Here is a 6,218-nt window from a genome sequence, read left to right on the forward strand (position 1 = left end):
TGCACGTGGTTGAAGCTGTGTCATTTTGTTACAGGGCTGTGTACTCTTGCTAGGCCGTTCTACCAATGCCGTATTTACAAGTAGACTGTGGATTTTAGAACAGTAGTGATGTGATTTCAGATATCTCAGTTGTTACTGTGCTCAAAGCTTCGTGTAATTGAGATGCTCACAAGGACAAGCCTTACATTCAGATGGCTTGGATTTAATGGAACACAGCCTGCACACGTTATTCACTTTCTATAGGCTAAGAACCTTATCTCAACTTTCCATAAGTACCCGATGGGATGCCTCTGCATCTTGTTCAGGAAACCAAAGTAGTGTGTTCCCAAAAAAAAAACAAGAAGCACACTCCTTCAAATTTGTTACCATCCTCACATCTTTAATCTTTTTTTAAAAAAATATTTATTCATTTTACAAAAAATATGGAATGCTTCATGAATTTGCGTGCCATCTTTGTGCAGGGGGCCATGCTAGTCTTCTCCATATGGTTCCAGTTTTAGAAGGTGTGAGAGCACCTTTTGTGATCTTTTAACAGGAACGATTAGGAAGTTCAGCTGGATTGACAGTTTTAAACTGGATTGGCAAAGACTCAGACATCTTAAATAGCACCAGCCTCTTAGCCAAGCTATCAGGGGATTAAACAGCCAGCTAGGAGTAGGAGAACAGGGGACTCCCCAAAATGATGTTCACACACCAACAGGTATAAGGACAGTATGCTACTTTTAGTATGCTCCTCCAGGCACAAGGTATTTGGCCAGGCTACTGTTTAACTACCAACTTAGCGTGGCGATCCTAAGACCATGAAAAGAAAGTTATTTTTTTTTGCATCAAGAGCTGTAGCACGGCCAGGGTCATGCCAGTCTATGAAAACTTCAAGTCTCCCTGCTCTTATATGCGGCCAAAGAGCTTGGTCTTCCACAGGAGTGCATCACAGCAAGCTGGACAAGGAAGTCAGAGTGTGAGGATGCCGTGAGGCAGAGTATTGGGGAGGAGGGAACTCTGGGAATTTAAGTGGGAGTCCTTGTTGGCTGAGGGATGGGGGTTGTTCTTTGAGTAAGGTGAGATTCCCAAAACAAGTGGATACCCTGGGTTTGGGATCCTGATAGAACTATCTAAAGATCTGAAAGAACTGGGAGAAGGTCAAGGCAGAATCAAATTAACTCAATCTATAACACCAGAAACATTCGGCAAATATAACGGAAGACTATTGTCTTAAGAATAAGTGCATGTTCTGGGACAGGAGCCGTAGCCTGGGACTCAGGAAACAAGAGTGGATCCGCCTCAACAAGAATAAAATCAAGCAGGATTACAGCGGGCTTACAGATGTATATCGGTGATTTTAGTTATTTTCTAGAGCAAGTGGCAATGCCCTTTGAAGAATGACAGTATCATTTAGACTCCTAGAGAATCAGGATCTTGTCAGGAATACAGTAAAAACTGTCAGACACAGCAAGAAACAGTAAACACAAGACAGCTACTCAAGAAAAACGAATGAAGCTCAGATGAGCTGGTATATTTAAGAACTTAAGTTAGATTTAACATGAAGATTGACATTTACCCTGGGATTGTTTTTATAATGTGTAAAGCATAAATATCTAAGTTAAAGAATTACTTAGGCTGGGCAGTGGTGGCGCACGCCTTTATTCCCAGCACTTGGGAGGCTGAGAGGCAGGCAGATATCTGAGTTCGAGGCCAACCTGGGCTACACAGAGAAACCCTGTCTCAAAAACAACAACAACAACAACAACAACAACAAAAAGAATTACTCAGATCCCTTTGTCTTAAGATCAGACACAAGACAAGAATGTCTACTCGTGGGTTCCTACTCAGCACTGCAGTAGTGTTCTTTGGCACTTGAGTTTCAGATGTCAAGTTGGCCACTGGATTTAAAAATCGAAGATTTGGGGAACGAGGGCTTGGAGAAACAGATTTTAGGAGATGGAGAAAAAGTGTGGGCAGATGAGATCCTAAAGAAGAACTGAAGGAAGGAAAGGCCTAGGCCCGAGGGTGAGTCCATGTAGTCACTGAGACACAGTTGACCACAGTTCCTGTGTGTCTGAAAGGAGGGTCCTCCTGGGCCTACACTGTGCTGTGTGCTCGGTAGAGAGCAGTATCTCACTCTGTGCAATGAGAGGCTGCAGAGGCTGTGGGGACGCCATCTTGAGGCTGACCACTTCCATGTTCAGCAGGAGGCACTTCTGTGGTACACGCCAGGGCTGTCTCGTCCGCCGACTTTGTATGCTTATTACCTGGTCCAGTCCCCAGGCTGGGCCTGATGTTCCCTGGGGTTCTGTAGAAACAGGAATGCCCGAATCCATCACCATCCATAACACGCTCGCTGTTTGCCTTGGTTCCGTTTGTGTCCCGCCCTCCCCGCCCCCGCGGCCCCGCCCCCCAACTTCAGGAAGATGAAAACGCAGGGCATTTCGCATGGCCTTAGGATATCGATGACTACTGTAAAATATGGAGCCAGGTGGATTTACATTTTTTTCTCCTGAAGACAAAACATAGCTTGCCTCGGCTAAGATCTTATCTCTTAATGAGCAGAGGCAGTGTAATTAAGGATTTTTCTTCAAGGCTGTAGACGTGCCAGGCCTGCTGGAAACTTTGCTTGCTTTTCATAAATCAAGTCAGTTTGGACCTGAATGTACTCAGGGCCCTGTTCTGCCCTGTGTTCATGGAGGCTGTCCCAGTGGCATCTTATTTTCTCATAGCTAACCTGTCCTTGATCACAGCGAAGCTTCTTGGATGCTGTTGACCATAGCCAGATGGCCACTCTTAAGGCAAAGGCAGACCATGGGATGAAGGAGCACAGCTGGCTAGTGGGTGGGGAGAGGGATGACCTTACCTGGGTTCTGGGAGTGAGTCCTCCACCTCCGGGGACCTGGCACTGCCGGGTGTGGGGCAGCCCTTGGCCAGCGAGCAGTCCTCACTTTGGTCCTCACTTTCTTGGCTTTGTTGGATATAAGAGGTCTGAAAGTTTCCCCAAGAGCCTTGTGAATTAAATACATTCGCAATTTGCATTCTAAACAAGCTCCCTGGACTAAATCTGCTGGCTGCATTGTTTTCTTGGCTCATATTCATTTGTTAATAATGTGTTGTTTTTTTGGGAAATAGCCCTTACTCTGTTGGCTTGGAAGAAGAATCCAAGGGAAATGTCATGCTGAATTCTACACTAAAATTCAAAGCAACACGTGTGCAGGAGTGATCTGGTCAAACAAGGTTACGGTCTCCTGAGATCCTGTAATGAGTGGGGTCCAGACAGAAGGTCGACGGTGGATGGTAGGTGCTGGTTCAAATATGGCTTCTGATGAGCACGTTGAACGTAGCAAGGGTTCAGGGGACCCATGGACTCCAGAGAACACATCGCTGTGACCTGTGAAAGAGAGTCAAGGGAGGGGATGGCCCTACAAGTCCTGACCCCATGGCACACAAGCAGGAAGAGGGGTTCACAGGATGCTCTGAGAGGTCTGGGCTTGCTGAGTGGGCTCAGCCCGTCACATGTGTCAGCCTCCCTGTCAAAGACTGCAGCACTTACTTGCTGTATGAGATGTCTCATTCTGAACTGGGTTCTTTCTACAGCCACAGCTGCTCAATTATGTTCTGAGTTGTTTCCTGATGGGCAGTGGGGACAAGTTGAGAACAGCTGTGGCCGAAGGAGGAGGAGGAGGATGAGGACAGGACGAGGAGAATGAGGAAGAGGAGGAAGCCTGGGTCCTCCTGCATTTGTGGCCCTGCCCACCATGGAGCTAATCTTGCAGAGTTTGGAAAGAGGTGGGAAGTGGGTTTCCAGGCTCTTCCATGGTGACCCCCCTTAGCTCAGGGCCTGCCTGCTCCTGTAGAAGGAGTCTTCTGGCCTTGGGTATAGAAGAAGGTGAACTCTGGTATGGCTTTCAAGGTGGTAGTGCTATGGGAGCTAAGGGGATCTGGGGCAGCAGTGGCAGGTGTGATTGCTGGAGACATCTGATTAGCCTTTCTGGTGACTCTGCCACCTTCTGACATTCAGGATGTAGCCAGTATTTGTTCTATGTGTCTGTAACTGCCACTATCCCAGAGGCTTACGCACGTCGTCCCTGGTCTTTACCACAATCCTGCAAAGCAGCTTAAAAATAATCAAAACTCCATCAAGCCAGACTTCCTCTTCAAGACCACTGAGCTGGTCTGTGGATTGCAGAGCTCCACTCTTTGTGTGACGTGAAGGGCGTGTCACAGGAGACTGTGCATCAGAGGAAGGCTGACTTCCTGTTCATCTTCCCCTCAGAAGGCCACTTTCTTAGGTGTGAGTCAATAGTGAGACCGTTACCCGGCTCTAGTTTACCCTGGCCTGCGTGGAGGCCGTGGGGATACGCCTTCTTGATCATCTCCCATCTACCTCCATTCTAAAGCAGACAAAGGCTCTGCTCAGGACACCGGGAACGAAACCAGCTTCCATCCAGCTCACGGGCAAGAGGAGTATTGAGACAACTCCAAGAGTCAGGACTCACGGACAATTTCTCTTTGTGTCTTTTGGTTGTGTTTGGAGTTTACAGATGTGAAGCCACAGCTGGCTTCCCCCTCTCTCTGAGGGGCCCCGATAGTCAGTCAACTGAGTTTTCTGTTGTCATTTTTTCACAGGTTTAATAGCTGTTGGCAACCACGTGGTGTTATTTTGTTCACATAATTATTCACTGAGCGTGAACATACCCTGGAGCGCCTCAGCTGTGGCCATGTTCGCTGGACACTAGGAAGTGGCTCAAACCTGGGTGTGGATGTGTGAAATGGGGAAAAAGGGTTTTTTTGTTGTTTGTTTCCTAATTTGATGCATCAACCATTGAGAACAAAGCCTGACACACATGTCTGTGTGACATGTGAGTTGGATTCACCCTACATTGTCATGACATGGGCCCTGATATTTGTCTTCTGTAATTCTCTCAGCAGAGAAGGAAAGGCAGTCCGGCTTCCTTGGTAATGGCAGGTGGTGGCAGAGACCACAGAGGACTGCCTCCTCTGCCAGCTACAGCCGTGTCTGTTCCTCATCGGCTCATCTGGGCAGCTGCGGGTGTGAGTTGTTGAACTTCAGAGAGAAAACACATTAGAAAGAGAAGACGCTAAGCTGCAGCCTGTCTGTCTCCATGTTGAATAAGATGGGACAGAGAGGAGGGCTGACTCCTTTCTCCTTTCAGTTTCACAGAGTGAATAAGTTCTGGAAACCTTATTATTATTAAATACGGAAGTGCATGCGTGGAACTTGGTGAGTAAGTAGATCTTAAGTGTTCTTATCTCTCTCACACATAACATGTATACATATATATACACAACACATGCATACACATATATGTATGCCTGCACACAATGTATATACATATGCAGATGAATACATGTATGCTATACATGCACACATATATACAAATGTACATAACACATACACACATGTGCATGCATATGACATGCAATACAACACACATACACTTACATACAACATCAGACACATCCAAAACACACCCACCCACAACATGTGCCTACATATCATACACATACACTCAGGCATCCACTTATACAGAACCTCACACACACACACACACACACAGGCACACAGGCACACATACACACACAGTAACTATGAGGTGATGAATTGGTTTGATGTTACAATCATTTCATATTCTCTGTGAATAATATCACTTTGGGCATCTTAAATGCAATTTTTATTTGTCAGCGATGCCTCACAAAAATCTGGACATAAGCAACTTTGGAAAGGATATTTTACAACTTAAAAAGAGTAAGAAAGCCAGGCGTGGGGCCAGCAAAATGGCTCAGCAGGTTCAAGCGCCGAGAGAAGCTCACTCTCATCCCAGGATCCCACAGGAGGAGAGAGCTGGTCCCTAAAAGTTGCCCTCTGACCTCTACACACATCTGTGGGCCCCATGTTTACACACTCACACACACAGATGCTATAGATGTGTAATTCCAATGCTTGGGAGTGTGAGGCTGGAGGTTGGGAATAAGGTCTGATGTAGAAGAAAGAGTACTAGAATGCATGCTACAAAGGATTTACTGAAAGGGGACATTAAATCACACAAAGCAGAATTTAGCCGAGGGAGCGCTGCCTCTGAATACCCAAAGAAAAAATAGTGTGCTAGCCAGCCTGTTAGAGATAAGCAAAATTTACATTGCTAGGGTGTAAATCTTTATTCATCAGGACCGACCAGCCATTAGGCCCAACTCCCAAAACTCACCTCGCT

General features: G+C 46.4%; 1 long non-coding RNA gene and 1 pseudogene across 1 annotated transcript; one reads left to right on the top strand and one right to left on the bottom strand.

Moving 5' to 3' along the window:
• Window positions 1–416: 416 nt before the first annotated feature.
• Window positions 417–515, bottom strand: LOC114624986 (annotated as a pseudogene).
• A 2,484-nt stretch (window positions 516–2,999) lies between these two features.
• On the top strand, window positions 3,000–5,226 carry LOC114624844. Its single transcript, XR_003711978.1, has 2 exons — window positions 3,000–3,282; window positions 4,915–5,226. It is a non-coding gene; the product is annotated as an uncharacterized LOC114624844 (long non-coding RNA).
• The last annotated feature ends 992 nt before the right edge of the window (window positions 5,227–6,218 follow it).

Source organism: Grammomys surdaster, unplaced genomic scaffold, assembly GCF_004785775.1.
Source record: "Grammomys surdaster isolate TR1022 unplaced genomic scaffold, NIH_TR_1.0 211, whole genome shotgun sequence".
Taxonomy (NCBI): Eukaryota; Metazoa; Chordata; class Mammalia; order Rodentia; family Muridae; genus Grammomys; species Grammomys surdaster.